The 18,568-nt window shown below is 43.3% G+C and overlaps 1 protein-coding gene across 1 annotated transcript in view; it reads right to left on the bottom strand.

Moving 5' to 3' along the window:
- SIPA1L3 (signal induced proliferation associated 1 like 3) overlaps positions 1-18,568 on the bottom strand; it is a 202,596-nt gene that overhangs the window by 181,589 nt on the left and 2,439 nt on the right. The window contains exon 3 of the mRNA XM_087826695.1: positions 17,408-17,482. The gene's annotated coding sequence lies outside the window, so the exon portion shown is untranslated. The remainder of the gene's footprint in view (positions 1-17,407; positions 17,483-18,568) is intronic.

Genomic DNA, 18,568 nt, shown 5'->3' with positions numbered 1-18,568 from the left:
ACTGGACTCTTATCTTTTGAGAGCTAAGGCCATGTGTCTTTCACTTAGCATTGTATCCTGTGTCTGTGATAGAACATACCAGCCTTTCTCAAATGCGGTTCCTCATAGAACCATGGAACACAGAAAACGACTTGAGGGGCTATTCTCTCAGTACTCCTAAGGATAGCACGTAACTATTATCAGTCTAGATGCATAGGGGAGAAATTAATTCATTATGTAGAGTGGATACTTTAGGACATTAGGGCTTACTTCTCTTATGGAACCTTGGTTGAGAAAGGCTGGAAGTGTTTTGATTACTTAAGACATTCTGAGGTGAGTGAGGGATGACTCCCCAAGTAGTGCTTTTCAGAAGAAGGATGAATAAATGTTGGTTAGCTAAAAAACAAAAAATGTCCATTAATTCCTCAATAAAATATTTATTAAATGACTGTGTGAGGACTCAGGCCTCTTAGCTCAGGCTACTCTTCTCTCTCAGGATGTTGAAAATCCAACAACGAATGCTTTGATTGTATTGAGTGACTGGCCTGAGACTCTGTACCAGGAGCCTCACCACACGCAGAACAAGCCTTTCATTTGCTTCTACTCCATCAATGACAACTATTTTGTCTCCTTAAACTGGGTGGAACCACTTTCAAAACAAATGCAGGTAAAGCTATTTCACCCTTTTTTCCCTCCTTAATTCACTTTACATGCATCATATAGTACCAAACTGCCCTAATCTCAGATGAGGGTGAGTCTAAGCTAGCTCATTTTAATACCAGTCTCCATGTCCCAATTTAACTTGTATGCAGCGATCCTTGATTACTCTAGTCATCAGGTCCACAGAATTCATTTTTCCCATAAAGTAGACTGAAGGCCAAGGAAAGAACCTTAAGCATGGTGCTTCTATCACATGCCTGACTCCTAGTACCAGGAAACTCCCAAAGTCAAGCTGTCCTGCCTTTCCTTAGTCCCATAAGAGGGAATAGTGATCTAAACATTTAACCTTTTCCTACCCCTCACTTTTGGGAGATGATATGCCTCCCTGGGAAGGCTTTCACCTCTCATCCTCTTCTAGGCAATGCTCTGGATACAGAAAAAAGATCCAGAAATGGAAGGAATGATAGAGAAGATGAAGTTTCACATAATGGATCCTATGCCACCCATTCAAGCAATGGTCCACACAGGTTCCTACCATATGTTAATTGCTTACTGTGGTGATATGCGCCTGTGGCTCTTTGGAGATCACCATCAAGCATTTACATCTCTGGGTACAGTGCCCTGTCGTTTCTCCATCAGCTGCCTCTGCTATGACTCAAAAACTGAGATATTGCTTTCTGGTACCTTGGGGGCCGTGGTTACCTGGTTTATCTTACCGAGCGGCAGGGGCCTCCAGATGGCACAAACAGTGCCCATGCCTGATCATGAGACTGTACAGGGCTTTTCCCTGAATGGCCCCCAGGGCTCCCTCCTGGCCTTTTGTGAAAATAACGTGAGAGTCTTCACACACCAAGATCAGGGCCAGCTGAAGGAGGTAAAGAAGTTCACTCCCACAGCCAGTGGCTCCTTCATCACCTGCTCCTTCACTTGTGTCTCTCAGGGCTATTTCTATACTGGAAACAGGGATGGAGAGATCCACGCTTGGAGTCTAGACCAGGGTAATTTCCTCCACAGCTTCCAGGCCCATTCCTCATCAGTGATATGTGTCCATAGCCGGCCAGAGATCCACACCTTACTAACAGCAGGCAGTGAAGGTGCAGTGAGGGAATGGAATCTTGCTTTTGGGAATTTGCTGCGGCAGCTGGATGTTGAAGATCTGCAACAACTGCAGTTTATTGATAACACCACTTTTTTCTGCCAGACTACCCACACTTTCTCATTGCACAACCTGCCCTACTTTTATAGCCTCTTCAATGTCTGTGGTTCTGCTCTCCAGCAGGTTCGGCGGGTCTGCTGCGGCCATAACTGGACTCGAATCCTGTGTGCCACTAAGGATGGTTTGTTGCGCTTCTTGTCTCCAGTAACAGGCAATCTCCTTGTTATCACCTGGCCTCTACTTGTCATGGATAAGGTTGTGGCTTGGGCCTATGACTCAGACAGAGAGGAGCTCTTTGTGGCAACAGACAGTTCAGAAGTTCTGGTGTTTGATGCAACACGCTCTCCTTGCACAGCCAAGTATCTTGTGTGCATTTCAGTAAACCCTGGGGACAGAATAAGATGCCTGGCCTACGGGCATTCCCATGTGGGTGGGGGCCTACCAGGATTCATGTTCTGTGGGCATGAGAGTGGCATTGTGAGAATCCTCTCCCATTATAGGTGTGCCCGAATAGAGAAAACTGTTCACTCAGGAGCAGTGTTAGCATTGTCTACCCTGGAAGGTCCCCAGGAAAACTCCTTGCTTTGTTCCTATGGCATGGATAATACTGTACAGCTGACAAAAGCTGTGCTTCAGAAAAACAAGGTAATCCTGCAGCATGTCATCAAAATTCTCTGTGATTGTCTCCTAAAACATGTAATACTCTTGCCAGGTTCTGTGGGTGCCATCACTGAGAACCATTGCTGGTGTCTCTGGCATTACCAAGATTTTCTGACATCTTCAGAATCAAAACAAAGCTCTATGTTTAAAGAGACAAAACGCCTGCACCATTGTCCCATTACTTCATTTGATGTCTGCCTTTCCCTGAAACTTTTTGTCACAGGGGGCATAGATGGCTCAGTCCGGATCTGGGACTTCCATGGTAGACTCATCACTGAGTTGGACTCAGCATTGCATTTTGGCCCACTCTGCTTTGCCAATAATCGGGGTGACCTGCTTTTGACTTTCAACCAGAGTCTTTATCTGGTTTCCTGCTTAACATTGTTTCCTCCAGCTCAGCTGATTCACCTAGCTACCCTAAACAATGCAGACGAAATACAAGAAGCCCCTAAACCCTTCCTGCCTAGCTTCTTCTTTTCATTTGAAACAGTGTTTGTACCCAAATTTGTCTACCTTGGACAAGGGCTACAGGAATTACAAGGGTTAGAGGCCCTTGTTAACAAACGGGTCATTGCCTTTGACAATACTGTGCCCCACGTTGTGGAGGAAGAGAAACATATGTCCTCTGTGTTTAAAAAAGGACCCAAATTACAGTTTTTGGCAGATAAAGATATTGATTTTTCTACTCTCGACCGCGAGCATAATCGTCCCCCACACTTGGTTCCTGCTCAGTTACGGCTGGCTTACTGGGATGGATTGAACCGTTACCACATATTACAGTATTTTTTTGGTAAAGGGAAGCAGTGGCCCTTTGCTCCTGATGGTTACATCCCAAACTCAGTGGTCCGTGCCCGCCTTTGGCCTGAGGGTACCCCAATCTTCCTACTCTGTGATCTGTACCCATACTACCAAGATAAGGGGTGGGATGGGACTGAACTCTTCAGACACCAGGCACTGTCATCTATGGCTCTAGTAAAAGAGAAAGTCTCAAAGGGTAAACAGGATACATCCAAGAAGTGGAAACAAACTTTATTCGATGTTCTTGCAAGCATGACAAACCTAAATTGGATAGGAAGAAAATTAGATGAAAGTCTTATAAATACTTTAATTGAATCCATCCTCAACCTCACAATTTACTGTTCTATAGAGCAATATGAGACCTATATTAGTGTCCTGGCAAAAATTTTTGCCACTTGTCAAGTACCTTCAAGCTTGTACTCTGAGACTGCCTGTCGCTTCCTGGAAGATACAGCCCATTCCAACGCAAAGATCCGGGAGCTGGCCTGGGAGGCGCTGGAGAGGCTAGGCCTCATGGGCCCTCTCTTTGCTGTCCCACTGGCTGTGGGACTGATGGACAATGATGAAAATGTGCGGGTTAAGGCCTTAAACCTTATGATAAGAGTCACAGGCATCCAAACTAAGACCATGCTGGTAAACCTGCTGAAGAAGCGAGGACTTTTTCAGGACATGCAGTAAGTTGGGTGGTGGCCATCCCCCATTCCGTTCCTTCTTGCTGCTGACCTCCAGAATCTGATTACTTTACCTTTTCCACAGCTCCTTTTCTATTCTTTTCCTCCCTATGTTCTTTGTCTCTATTTGCTTTTCTCTCCAGGATGGACTCCTTTTTTTTTTTTCCTGACCGTTGACTAGCCTGCTCTCCCATTATTTCCTTACTTCTGTCAGATTACTCAAGACTCGGGTCCACAAATCTCCCAGCCAAAGAAGCACTTTGCGTCACCCTGCCTACTCCATTCCTTGCTGTCCTAGATTCTTTACCTTCTTCCGGCTACTCTGTCTTAAGTAGCTACTTTATCCAGGCCTCTTGCGCTGCAGCTTCTCCTCCTCTTCCCGTCTCTTCCTCCTCCTTCCTGTCCCTTCTTGCCCCCTCCTTCCTCTCCTCTGCCCTCTCCCTCTCCTCCTCCTCATTCTGTCTTATTACTGACTTAGTCTTAACCTCTTTCCCCTTGATTTCTGCAGGCATGAATTTATCGGAAAGGCTTCTCTGGACCAGCTTCTGGGGATCCAAGCTAAAGACATCCAGTACCTACTCCGTCAGGTGGAGAAGCACCTGAACGAAAACCTGACATTGTCACGTAGAGACCAACAATTTACATTTCCTTCTGATATATCAAAGGCGGTAGAAACTGAGACCCTTGCTAAACGAGCACTCGTATCTTTGTTAGAACCGAAAAAAATCAGCAAACCGAAGGAAAAAATGAAACATTCTCAAGCAAAGAGCAGACTTCTTAGTATGTATGGGGTAATATATGGGGCATATTTGGGTTTCGTATCAGGGCACCAAAAGACAGAGTCAGTAAGGGCAAGGTATATAAAAAGACACCAGTGGAAACAGAGTTAAGTAAGGACACTCTTTTACACAGAAAGTAGCCTTCCTTGGAAACATCTGCCCCACAACAAATACCAAGGTCTTATTTCTTTAGGATATGGAAGCTAGGATAAAACAGCACACATTTCTGTACTGTAAAGCCTCAGTCCCTTTGCCTTTGTACCCCTTATGGCAGTTCATTGAACTAGGTATTACAAAGGATCTCACTCAGGACCTCCGTGTATGTTTGTTTGTTTTTTGCTTTTAAATATATCTTTATTGATTTCATAGAGAGGAAAGGAGAGAGATAGGAACATCAATGATGAGAGAGTGATTGACCAACTGCCTCCTGCTCGCCCCCTACTGGGGATCAAGCCCTCAACCCAGGCATGTGCCCTGACTGGGAATCGAACCAAGATCTTCTGGATCCTAGGTCAGTGCTCAACCACTGAGCCACGCAGGCTAGGCTGTGTTTGTTTGTTTTTAATCCTCACCCAGAGGACATGCTTAGAGAGAGAGGAAGAGAAAGAGAGAGAAACATCAATGTGAGAGAGAAGCATCGGTTGCTTGCCTTCCATATACTCCCCAACTGGGGATCAAATGCACAACCCAGGTATGTGCCCTGACTGGGAATGAAACCCATGATCTTTTTGGTGCACAGGAAAATGCTCAACCGCTGAGCCACTGTGGCTGGCAAGGCCTCTGTGGTTTTCTTAACTATTTTTCTCCCAATATCTCTGCAGTTAAAAAGGACCTGAGAGTTCCACGAGAGCAGAAACAGACAAAATTTGTAAAGTTGAGCTCTTTGTTGGTACCTTCAAAGGATAAAGGTGAACAAAAAGAGGCCATGAGATTAGAGAAAACTGATACCCAGGATGTTGCCTTAGAGCCAGAGCTGCCACTAAGAACATTCAGCCCAGTCAAATCCCAAGAGGATGCTGAATCAAAGGGGATCACGTTGGAAGAAACAGATGTCATACAAGCAGTGGAGGCCACAGAGCTTGCGAAGGCCATAGATCAACATGGCATGAAAGACTATGAAAAGGTGATCCCTAAGCTGGAAAGACGAGAACACGTGAAAGGGCTTTGGAAAAGGGCAATGGAAAAAAGCCAAGAAAAAGATGTGAAGTTGAAAGAGAAAAAAGATTTGGAGGGTATTTCAAAGACAACTGCAGAAGAACCCAAGGAAGAAGTCACAAAGATTACTGAGCAAGAAAATGATACAAAAGGGAAACTTGAAATGAGACGCCATGGTTTGGCTGGGATCCCAGGACGCACAGGTAGATCAGACACCAGGTGTTGGCGGGATGACATTTGCTCTCTTGCTGTCTCGAGGATAGCAAGTTCCCATCCAGGAATGGCCAGGGATCTAGGTCAAGAATTGGTGGACTTGGCTCAGGTGATGCTTGCTCCCCGATACCCCAGCTGGAGCATCTTCCAAGAGATCTGTCCCTTTTTAAAGGGCTCATCAGACTTGTATCAGGAAGTGGCAGAACAACAACTCATTATAACTGAAAAAGGGGTTCAAGAGGTCAAGAAAGAAGGAATAGTACGATTGAGGAAAAAAAGGGGTAAAAAAGTATTAAAGGAGGGCAAGGCATTTTCTCAAGTCAAGAAAAAGAAAATTGCCTTCTTACAAGATCACCTAGTCTTAGAGAAAAAGAAATTTAAAAAGGAAGTAAGACATCTGGCCAGGCAAGAAGGGAAAACAGCCGAGGAAGAAAGGAAACTGAGTAAGCCAGAGAAGAAATTAACGTGGGAAAAGGAGAAACTGATCAAAGACAAGAATCTGACCCATCAACAAGAAAAAATAGCTTGGGAAGAAAAAACACTGGCTTCCTCACAAAAGAAATTAACCAGGGGAGAGCAGGAGTTAGTTCTAAGAGAAAAGAAATGGACTGGAAGAGACAGGAAAGTACTAGGGGAAAGAAAGGGAGTAATCTGGAAAGAGGGGAAAGCAATACCAGGAAGGAGGAAGTGGGACTTGGAGGAGACTTGGCTGGCCCAAAAAGAAGGCATATCGGCCCAGGAAGAGGGGTTACCTATTTGGGAGGAGATGAAACTGTCCCAGGAAGAAGAGAAGGCAGACGAGAGAGAGGAGGAGACTGGTGAGGGAGGGGAGGACTTGGTTTGGGATGAGGAGGAGCCAATCCTGGACGTAGAGAAACAAGTTGAAGAGAAAAAGAAAAAGCCCTACAAAGAGAAGAAACACATCCCAGGTATGGAGAAACATGTTGAGGACAAGGCCTGGAAGAGGGGGAAATTGGCCCAGAAAGAGAAACATTTGTCTAGAAAAGAGGAAGGGCTTTCTGGGGAAGAGGGAAAATGGGCCTTTAAAAAAGGCAGTTTGGCAGAGCAAGAGATTAAATTGACACCAGAAAAGAAGAAATGGTCAGTAAAGGAGAAAAAAGAGGTCCATAAAAAGAAACAAATCCAAGAAAAGAAAGAACAAGTTGAGAAACAGGAGAAAGAAGGCCAGAAAGAAAGGCAGGCCAAGAAAGATGAGAAAGAGGCCAAGGACGAACAATTAGCCTGGAAAAGAAAGAAACTGGGCCTAGAAACGGAGAAATTTGGGGAAATGAAGGTACTGTCACAAGAAGATAAACAGACTGAGAAAAAGGTGAAAGAAGCTTGGGAAAAGGAGCGAAGGGCCCAGAAAGAGGAGAAAGCAACCAAGAAACAGAGACAACAGGTCTGGGGGAGAAATAAAGTAGACTTAAGAGAGGAGGGACAGGGTGATGAGATGGAAAAATGGTCACAGAAAGACAAGAAACAGGCATGGGGGAAAAGAATGCAGGATCAGAAAGAGGAAAGATTGGCTGGAAAAGTGGAGAAAGAAGAAGGCAAAAAACGGGCATGGGGGGAAAGAACACGGGACCAGAAAGAGGAGGGATTGGCTGGAAAAGTGGAAAAAGAGGAAGACAAGAAACGGGCATGGGGGGAAAGGATGTGGGGCCAGAAAGAGGAGAGATTGGCTGGAAAAGTGGAGAAAGAGGAAGACAAGAAACGGGCATGGGGGGAAAGAACACGGGACCAGAAAGAGGAGAGATTGGCTGGAAAAGTGGAGAAAGAGAAAGACAAGAAACGGGCATGGGGAGAAAGAACACGGGACCAGAAAGAGGAGAGATTGGCTGGAAAAGTAGAGAAAGAGGAAGACAAGAAACGGACATGGGGGGAAAGAACACGGGACCAGAAAGAGGAGAGATTGGCTGGAAAAGTGGAGAAAGAGGAAGACAAGAAACGGGCATGGGGGGAAAGAACACGGGACCAGAAAGAGGAGAGATTGGCTGGAAAAGTGGAGAAAGAGGAAGACAAGAAACGGGCATGGGGAGAAAGGATGCGGGGCCAGAAAGAGCAGAGATTGGTTGGAAAAGTGGAGAAAAAGGAAGACAAGAAACGGGCATGGGGAGAAAGGATGCAGGGCCAGAAAGAGGAGAGATTGGCTGGAAAAGTGGAGAAAGAGAAAGACAAGAAACGGGCATGGGGGGAAAGAACGCGGGACCAGAAAGAGGAGAGATTGGTTGGAAAAGTGGAGAAAGAGGAAGACAAGAAACGGGCATGGGGGGAAAGAACACGGGACCAGAAAGAGGAGAGATTGGCTGGAAAAGTGGAGAAAAAGGAAGACAAGAAATGGGCATGGGGGGAAAGGATGCGGGACCAGAAAGAGAAGAGATTGGCTGGAAAAGTGGAGAAAGAGGAAGACAAGAAACGGGCATGGGGGGAAAGAACACGGGACCAGAAAGAGGAGAGATTGGCTGGAAAAGTGGAGAAAGAGGCTGAGGGGAAAAAACAACAGGCCACAGAAAAAATGAAACTGGTCCCAGAAGTGGAGGAGAAGAGAAAGGAAATTGGGAAAGTGTCCCCAAAAGGAGAGCAACAACTCATGAAAAAAGAGAAAGAAGCTAAGAAAGAGGAGAAATTGTTCGGGAGAGATAAGAAAGTGACTGAGGAAAATAAGCAACGGACCTATGAAAAAGGGCAACTAGCCCTACAAGGGGAGACACGGGCCCAGGAGGAGAGAATGTGGCGTCAGAAAAAGGCAAAAGACAGTGAGCACAAGGAACACTGGGCTTGGGGAAAAGAGAAACTGTTTCTAGACGAGGAGGAACAAGCTGGTGAAATGGAGGAAAAATCTCAGGAGAAAGCAATTATGAAAAAAGAAGGTAAATTGTCCCAGGAAGAGAGACAATTGGCATATGACAGGACCAAGGAGACAGACGTTGCCAACGGAAAAAAGAAAAGAACCCAACGGGAGAGGATACAGGCAATGGGGACACTGGTGATGAAGAGGAGGGTTAGTTCTGAAGAGAAAGAAGCTCTTTCCAGGGGAAACTATTTAAGGATGAGAGAGCATCAGTTGTGGAGGATCCTGGCTAAAACAGTTAGAGAAATTATTAGAGTGCCATTGGAAGAAATAAAAATACCTGAGGAAGAGAGATCATCCATTATAGGAAGGAGTGAAATTGATGGCAAGAGGTGGGAAATTCTTAAGGAGCAGGAGAAAATAACCAAAGAAAAGGAGGTGGATCAGAAAGAGAGAAAAGTAGGTGATAGACTGGCCACAGAAGAGAGGACACTGACTGATGATGAGGGCTTTGAGGAAGACCAGTGGTTACTTGAGAAGGTCCAGGAAACAATACTATTAGATCAAATCCAAGTAGAAAGTGTGTTAAATGAGATCCAGGAGCAAAATCTATTAGGAGGAGAGCAGCTAAAGGAACTTCAGAAGAGAATTGAGAATAAATCAGAAAAGATTCAGGTAAAGTGGTTGTTAGAGAATATCAGAGATATACTGTTTGAGGGCTTATCTGAGAGCTTGACTGAGCAGGAAACAGAGGAAGGTCCGACTAAGGAGGGGAAAGAGGAGGAGAGTCTGAGCGAGGAGGAGAGAACGGAGAAGATTGAGAGAGAGGAGGAAAGGCAGGAGGAGGAGGCAGCCTTGACTAAAGAGAAGGAAGAGGCGAGCATACTTAAGGGGGCAGTGCTCTCAGAAGAGGAGAGAGTATTGAAAACAGAGCTCTCAAAGGAAGGAGTGAGCTCGAAGCTAGTGAAAGAAGGCAAGATCCTTGCTGAGGAAAGGGAGGGTACAGCGAGAAGGGAAGCACCCTTTAAGAAAGAAAGATTCCTTGATGGAAAGAGACATCCCACATTTATGGATAAGCTTATTTGGCCAACAGTTCCAAAGAGCCCCTTCAAAATACCACTCCCAGTAGCCCTGGAAAAAAAAGAGGGCATGCCCCTGAAAATATTAGGGGATCGTTTGGATTTGGAAGGACGGGAAAGTCAACTTGGAAGGGCAAGTCCAAGGGGAAGAAAAGAGGATAGGCTCTTGGAGAAAGCCAGGGGCATATTTTTACAAGAAACAGGCTTAGAGACACAGATCCCACGAGGGCTCCATAGGCCAGGACCCTGCTTACCTGGTAGTATCATAAAACCACAAAAACCTGAACATAGGCTCAAAGGTGGCAGGTGGAAGTGGTTCGTGAAGTATCGGGATTCCTCAGCAGGGAAAAGTGAGGGTCAGGCCCCAGCTCCAGCTCCAGTCCCAGCCCCATCCCTTACTTCTCTGCCAGCTAAAACAGAAACAAGCTTCTCAGATGAGGACTGGGTTAACAATGCCTTAATAAGGCTGAAAGCAGGAGAACAGCTTTCCAGGGACAGCTTCCATAGACTGAACCAGCTCCTCAGAGACTTCACTTCAAAGGGATACTTGAAATGGATGCATTTGTACAATCTTAAAACCATTGCTAAACACTTGAGGCCGAACCTAGAGGCAAGTCACACAGATATACCACAACCCTATAAGGATGCTTTGAGTCCACTGCACCTAAAAGTCATCCCTCCAATTAGAAGAATAGGAAAAGAGAGCTGGCGAGAGCCATTGCCTAGCCCTGAACCAGTGTTACCATCAGCTACTAGGACCCCACAAGCCGTCAATTGGCATCTCTTAGCTGAGTCCTACAGGAAGAAGCAGGCACAACAGTTATCCACTGCTGTCAAGGAGATAAAGCACATTTGTCCAATCAGAAAGGATGAAAAACCCCTGGCCTTGATATTCCAGAAGGACTTCCAGGCCTTGAGGGGGAGGGGTGAGTCCCCCAAATTTCACAAGGCAAAGAGGAAACCACTGCCCATTCCTGCACCAGTGTTACCATCAACCACCAAGGAGATTCAAGTCCCAATGGCTATAAATTGGCATCATCTAGGAGAGCCATACAGGAGTGCACGGGTACAGCAGTTAATCAGTGCTCTCAGAGAGATGGAAATGCGACACTTTTACCCTGCCCAAAGAGACATTTTCCAAGGTGCTCGTGCCTCTGTGGAAAAACAAACCCTAGCACTGATGTTTCAAAAAGATCTCAGGGCTTTTAAGGGTAAAGGCAAGCTTCCCAAGTTGCCCCAGTTGGAGAAGGCAAAGACCAACTCTAAAAGACAGGAAGACGTGCCTCTATGGGAGACATTCGTGGCATTGTACCATGTTTTGCGGATGTTGCAGGAGCGATATGCGGAAGATAGTGCTACTTGGATGGAACAATTCTACCAGGTCATGGACCTGTACCAACTTAAGTCCCCTGGAATCCAGAGGCTTCTACTAGAGTTGCTGCAGAGAAGGGAACTCCAACCCCAAGAGACCATCTACAAAAAGGCCCTGAAAACCAAGGAGCCAGTACTTGGTGAGAGGTTATTCTGCGGCCTGTTTTGTGGTCGTTCCCATACTCCTGCAGGTCCCCTCAAGTTCCAGGATGTTATACCCCTGCCTGGGCAGAACAGAGTGCATACTCTCCAAAATGTGGGCATCGCTCGGTATGGGTTCCTAGAACTTGCCTGGAAAAGTCTGCCACAAGTTAATCCTTCACTTATTGAGAGGCTGCCCAACATCCCTACTCCCACTCTCTGATTTGGCCTAATATTAGTACTTTGGGGTCTTATTGAAAAATGAGCCTGGGCCACAGATTTTAATCCTCCTTACATGTTCCCCAACTCAAGGTAGGGCCTGGATAAGGGCTTGTCTTCATTCAGCTCCAGAAACCTGCTGCTATGTACTGAATAAAGTAACATTTATCATTTGCAACAAATATTCTGGCATTTCTCTTCCTCCCCACGCCTAGAAGTAGTCAGAGAAAACAGATGACCTTTGTACTAAGGGGAACAATTTTTTCAGACAGTGGGCTACATCCTTTGGAGGATATTTCATAGAAAAGTCTACCCTGGCACTCAAACTTTTTGGCTATTATTTCTTTTCCTCAAAGGATCTTGGAGGGAAGTATCTGGCACAGGCGGGCATTTATTTAGCATTAATATGAGAGAAAGAAGACATACAATTTTGCCCCTTTATAAGCTTTGAACTAGACTTAAGTTCTTGAAATCTCTATGTCTCAGTGCTCTCATTGACAGGATAGGAATATGGAATGAAATAATGCTTAAGAATGCCAGCTTTGAATTCAGAACTCTCATTCCAGTCCTTGCTCTGCCACTTATTAGTTCTTTAATCTTAGTTTTTTGTTTTCCCACACTACTCAGATGTCTCAGGTGTGTTGAGTCTGGTATTTCTAGCCCACAGCTACTGAAAACAGGTTATGAGGAGCAATGTCAGATCTTCCAGGGAACTAGTTTAAGATGCCATTTCATGCACCCCACTGCAGACCTACAGAAATCTCAATTAGTCATTGGCAGGGCCCAACGCCAATGATTTTTCAACAAAATGTCCCAGATCATTCTACTATGTGGCTATTATTCTACTATGTGGTTATTCTACACTGGAAGGGTTCCAGGGGCATTTCTGATGATTAAGTACAGGGTCTGATCCATGGGAAGCCTCCATTAACAGGCCTGCTCTGCCTAAATTTTGATAGAGTAGGGTAAGTCTATCCTACAGTCCAGTGTTGTAGCAGAATTTGTAGGTGTCTCTAGAAGGCAAGGGTACACACAAAAAAAGGAGAGGGGACACTCACATGTTGGCCTCCACATAGGAGCTCTATATGTGCCCAGATTTTCGCAGGCCCCCAGAAGCAATGGGAGCAGTGAGATCATCAGGCCATCACTGGCCATGGGGAGATCTTTGGCTTCCATTCTGAGTAAGTTGGATGATTACGGGAGCAAAAGGAGAATCCTTAGAGTATTTAAAAGCATGATCAGAGTGGAGCAGGTGTTCCTTTATGACAGCAAAAGAAAGAAATCTATGCTTCTCAAAATCATTTCCATTGAAGTACATCTTCCCAGACCAAATTTTAAGGCCTGGCTTCCTCCTTGACATTTGAACTTCTCACCTGTGTCATCTGCTTCATTCCTTCCCACCTACCTGAGTGTATAACTACTGTCTCCTCTCTTTATACCACAGAGCTTTTTCCTTTGCTCCAAAAGGGAGACCTTTTGAGGCTTAGGGAAAACACAACCAGTTTATTAGAAAAAGGTACATGGCTCTTACAATAGTGTGGTGAAGGCCTGGGGGGGGGGAGGGCAGGGGGGAGGGAATCAATGGTGGCGGGGGGAGTGGACATTTGTAATACTTTCAACAATAAAGATAAATTTTTTAAAAAAAAAGAAAAACTGAGGGGAAAGTCCCTTCTGCTGGGCTTTGTCAGGTACTGCGTCTCGAGCACTTAGTTCCCTTCCTGCTAACTCCATCAGCCTAATCTAGACACCAGTGATCTCATCACCACCCTCTCCCCCGCCAAGAACCGAGCAACCTAAACAGTCCTTTAGGGAGAACAAAGAAAGGCAGGGCTTATAAAGGCACAGGCTGTTCTTAATCCAATTCTCTTTATGTAAGTAAAGAATTTAGTCTAAATGGGTAGAAACTGGTTAAGCCAATTATATGTTTAAATGAAGGATGCTGACAAACAAAATGGGTTGGTTCAAAGTACAGTGTTCAGGTGGTCTGGTTTTAAGGAGGAGATAAAGTGCAGGCACAGATCGTAGTTTCTATAGTTTTTGGAGAAATGTGTTGAATGGGACCTATGTAAAACAAACTTCTCAGTGGCCTCCAGGCTTCATTTGAGTTCCTTTGATATAAGATACTCCACCTTGGCAATCTCCATTCACACTACGTATTATTTTCTGCAAGTGCAAAATATTTATACTCATGTCAATATACTGTTTAAATTGTGTATCTTGACTTTTTTCAGTTAATTTTGAAATATCTCCTTTTATACATGTACCTCTAGTTCATTCAGTTTCACCATTGTTACTTATTTATGTCCATGCACGAGGCTTGCTGGTTTTTATTGCTGATTCTGTTATGGGCATTTATGTTGTGTCCAATATTTTCCTTCTGTTAGTTAGCACAAGGGTCTCAAGGCCTGAGCAGTTCTTAGTAAATGCTGTTCTTGCTCACTGTTAAAATGTAGCACAATATTTGGCAGATGCAGCTGTTGCCTATGAGCTTGACCAGAACCCAACCAAATATGTTTAGCCAACTGCAAAGATGAAAGCAACAGGTAATTAACCAAATAGCATATATAAACAATGGCTAAGGCTCCCTTTGGGGAGACAGAGCTTTGGAAATGAATCTTTGTCTCCTTTACCTGCTGCAAGGAAATAAAGCTACCTAATGACAACAACGTCCTCCTCTTGAATACAACACCCCAAAAGGCAATCCACTGGAACTGAGTAACACGTCTGCCCCAATGCTTCTGTGAACATCCTTGGGCAATCTCTTTGTTTTTATGAACTGAAAGTGAGAGATTTAATTGCTGGATCATTATTTTCACGTATCTTCATGTTTAGTTCATGTGACTATATTGTCCACTGAAGTGGTTAAGCCAATAATGCTCACACTGACTCTGGAGGAGAGCCCCTAGTTCTCCATATCAGTGACACACTGGGTAATGTATGCACTTTTACTAACTGTATGTATGTGAACAGGTGTTGTTGTTTACATTTGTTTTATTATTAAAAGGCTGTATGTAATGAAATAAAATATTCATCACATGAGTTTACTAAGGTGTACAATTTCAATTATTTTTCAATTTATTGTGGAGTGTCTACTTTTTGTTTTGAATGAGTAAAAATTAATTTTTATATATTCTGGATATGATTTCTTTCTCAGTGATGAAGATTGCAGTTATATACTTACATTTTTTACCTGGTCTTAAATTATCTTTTCAGACAGAATTTAAGAGTTCTAATGTTATAATAAATAATTTTTCAAATACATTTGCTTAATTTAGGAGAATGTCAATATGAACTGCGTATTAGATGATATTTTAAAATTTTTTTAATAATTTTGTTTTATAATAGCCTGGAAGTCTTTGTTGTCTTCTATATAATTGACGAATAATTTTTTAGAGATAAATTTTATGGCTCCCAACTTATTTTTTAGAGAAATACATAATTCTAGGAATTGCATTAAAGTATTCCAGTTCCATTTCCTACCCAAACCCTACCCCAAGGAGAAGATTGGAATGGATTATACAAGACTAACAACTGGCTAAACACTGACACACTTTGCAGTGTCTTAAGAGTAAACAGAAGTTCACTTTATTTTATAAAATGTGTGAATGTTTAAAATTTCTACTTTTAAAGTTAAAAAAAATTACTGGGAAACTATGTTTACATTAAATTGAGTTCATTGCTGGTTTCACTTTTATATAAAGATTTTATATTTGGCCTGGCCAGCATAACTCAGTGGTTAAGTGTTGGCCTATGAAGCAGGGGGTCATGGTTCAATTCCAGGTCAGGGCACATGCCTGGGTTGTGGGCTTGATCCCCAGTAGAGGGTGTGCAGGAGACAGCCAATCAATGACTCTGTCATCATTGATGTTTCTCTCTCTCTCCCTTCTTCTCTCTGAAATCAATAAAAACATTTTTTTTAAAAAAGATTCAATATTTGTCAGATATATGCATAAATAAGATTGGCTTGTACCTTTACTACAGTGAAATTGTGATAGGCAGTTAGACAGACATGAGCAGACCAAGGAAGATGGGCCAGGTACAGAAGGTCACCAAGGTGGAAAGACCCAGGAGCCTAGCAACGGACAATTATAGGGTGGGACCTTACCCCTAGAGTGGCCTTTCCTCCCCTAGCATAGCGCTGGTCCTGCCTTTTGAACCCCCTGTTCTTTCCTCCCTAGAGTTAACATTAGGCTTCAGTTGTACTTCAGCTCCAGGCCCAGAAAAGCAGCAAAACCAGATAAGCGACTCCACAGCTGACCTCAGAACCAGCTCCATTTAATAATGACCCCCTGCCCTGGTGCTGACCAATCAATCAGTGGAGACCTAGACCCTGAAAGGACACACCAGGAAAGCTGCTGAATATTCTATTGAGATCTGCCCCTGGGACCTCCCCTAAAAACTCCACACTTAGGAGGGAGGACCCAGTGTTCTCTTCCTCTTGGGAGCAGGCCCAGGCCTTTCTCCTCCCTCCCCTCCCCCCAGGCGAGTTACCATTACCTTCCTCACTCCTAGGCTCCAAGGATCCTTCTTTTGCCTCTCCAGTATGAATTTTCTCATGTCTATTTAGATTGAATAACTCACTAAAGACTCTCCCACACTGATTACATTTGTAAGGGTCCTCCCAAGTATAAATATTCTGATGTTCATTAAGATTTAAAGATTGATTCAAAGATTTGTCACATTCACTACATTTATCAGTGTTCTGTATAATATGAATATTTGGGTGGATGATATGATGTGAGCTTTGATCAAAGACTTTCCCACATTTATAATAGTTCGGTAGAATTTGAGTGCTCTGATGTTTATGAGGACTTGACCCTTGACTAAAGTTTTTCCAAGATTCATTGCATTGATAACTTCTCTCTCCATTATATGTACTCTGGTAATAAGTAAAGATGAAAAGGCCCTTAGTGAGAGCTTTAATTTCATTACAGATGTAAAGTTATCCCCAATTAACTATTCCATGATACCTACTGAACCATGATGGTTGTATAAAGAACCCTCCCATGTTTATAAAAATTAAAGACTTTGGGACAGGAGGGCCAATTCTTGTTGGAAGAGTAATGAATCCTTGGTGAAGGGATTCTAAAATTAATCATATTTAGAATTTCTATCTTCCTTTTTAAAACTCAGATTTTTAGAAATGTTTGAATGTTTTGCCCAGCCGCTGTTGGCTCAGTGGTTAAGCATCAACCCATGAACCAGGAGGTCACCATTTGATTCCCAGTCAGTGCATATGCCTGGGTTTCAGGCTTGATCCCCATTAGGAGGCATGTAGGAGACAGTCAATCAATGATTCTCTCTCTACATTGATGTTTCTCTCTCTCTCTCCATTTCCCTTCCTCTCTCTGAAATGAATTTTAAAAAAGAAATGTTTAAATGTTTAATCCAATCCTGCATTTTAACTAATTCTGATTATTCCCTCCATGGACTAGGTGATTTCTCAGATTTCCCAAATTTCCTTTCCCAAAATACTTATATTAAAAATATATATTTTTTAATTTTTAAGTTTAGAAACACTGTTCTGTAAATATAACTGACTTAAAGTGCAAGTTTTCCATGACAGTTTATATCCTTGATATATTTTTTTTGTCAACAAGAGTTTTATTATGGGTAATTGTCCCAGTCTCATTACATCCATCATAACACCCTTTCTGCCCTTCACACTACCCCTCATATTCCCTGTCTTTCATTAAGTGTAAATTCTCAAGGCCACACTTTCCATATCTTACCTTTAGCACTTTGTGGAAAAAAATCTTCTAGGCCTGGCTTTGGCAACATACCTTGGGTGTCTTGAAAAGACATAGCTGAAAGATATCAAATAAATTACCATAGTTACTACACTCAGGTAAATACTGATATACAAAATTAATACCAATTCAAGGACTTCAGCAAGAATGTAGAATAAGAAGCACAAAAAATTCACTCCTTTATGTAGATGTGAGCCAACAACTACTGATTTAGTTGCCTTTTTGAGTAGTCCAGAAGCAAGGTAGGATATAACAGCACCCCAAGGAAAGTACAAAATGAGGGAGAGTAACATCAAAGAGGGAAAAAAGTTACTGATATTTGCCTACAATAGCTGCTCATCATCCCTGGCACATTAAAAAAAGCACAACTCACAGTTTCATCTAAGGAGATAAACAGATGAGTGTACTCTGCATGCAATTATCTGAATTTTTCGGAAGCTTTCTGAGGGACTTGTTTCAGTTTTATAAGACACAGAGTACTAAGGAAATGGCAGTACACTGTGAATGCATTATGGTGGCTGCTAAGAAAAAAGGTGCAGTGCTAAAGACAAAGATATCATGGGCTCTAATTTTAAGCTGGAAATTTAACACAAAAAACAAAGAATACACATCTCCACAACAAGTTTGAGAGCATACAGCTGATTGTTAGTCTTGTCCTGCACAAAGCAAGTTCATAGAGCCTGGGACAAGTGGCTGTTTTTAAAATTTCCAAATCTCGGCAAAACATAACAAGGCATACAAAGAAACAAAAACATGGTACAATCAGAAGAACAAAATAAATTGCTGCCGCCTGCATGCCCCCTACTGGGGATTGAGCCTGAAAACGGGGTATGTGCCCTGATCAGGAATCGAACCACGATCTCCTGGATCATAGGTTGATGCTCAACCACTGAGCCACGCCAGCTGGGATCAGCATCAAGTTTTTATATTGTTGCTCAGTTACAATCTCAAAAGTTCTACCCCATTCCTCTTTATACTCATATGGGGGTAAAAACAAAACAAAACTGAAGAAGTGGCTGAGAGGCCTAAAGAGGCAAAAGGCTAAACATAGCCCCAGGAAGTTACATGGAACCTCAGACACAATGGAAGAATAGTCATTATGTTAGTCTATCTCTTGAGAAGTTCTCCCAAAAACATAAAATG

The sequence above is a fragment of the Miniopterus natalensis genome, chromosome 18 (assembly GCF_054644295.1).
Source record: "Miniopterus natalensis isolate mMinNat1 chromosome 18, mMinNat1.hap1, whole genome shotgun sequence".
NCBI classification, from domain to species: Eukaryota; Metazoa; Chordata; class Mammalia; order Chiroptera; family Miniopteridae; genus Miniopterus; species Miniopterus natalensis.
The sequence above is the reverse complement of the archived record's forward strand: the minus strand, read 5'-3'. Positions and strand labels throughout refer to the sequence as shown.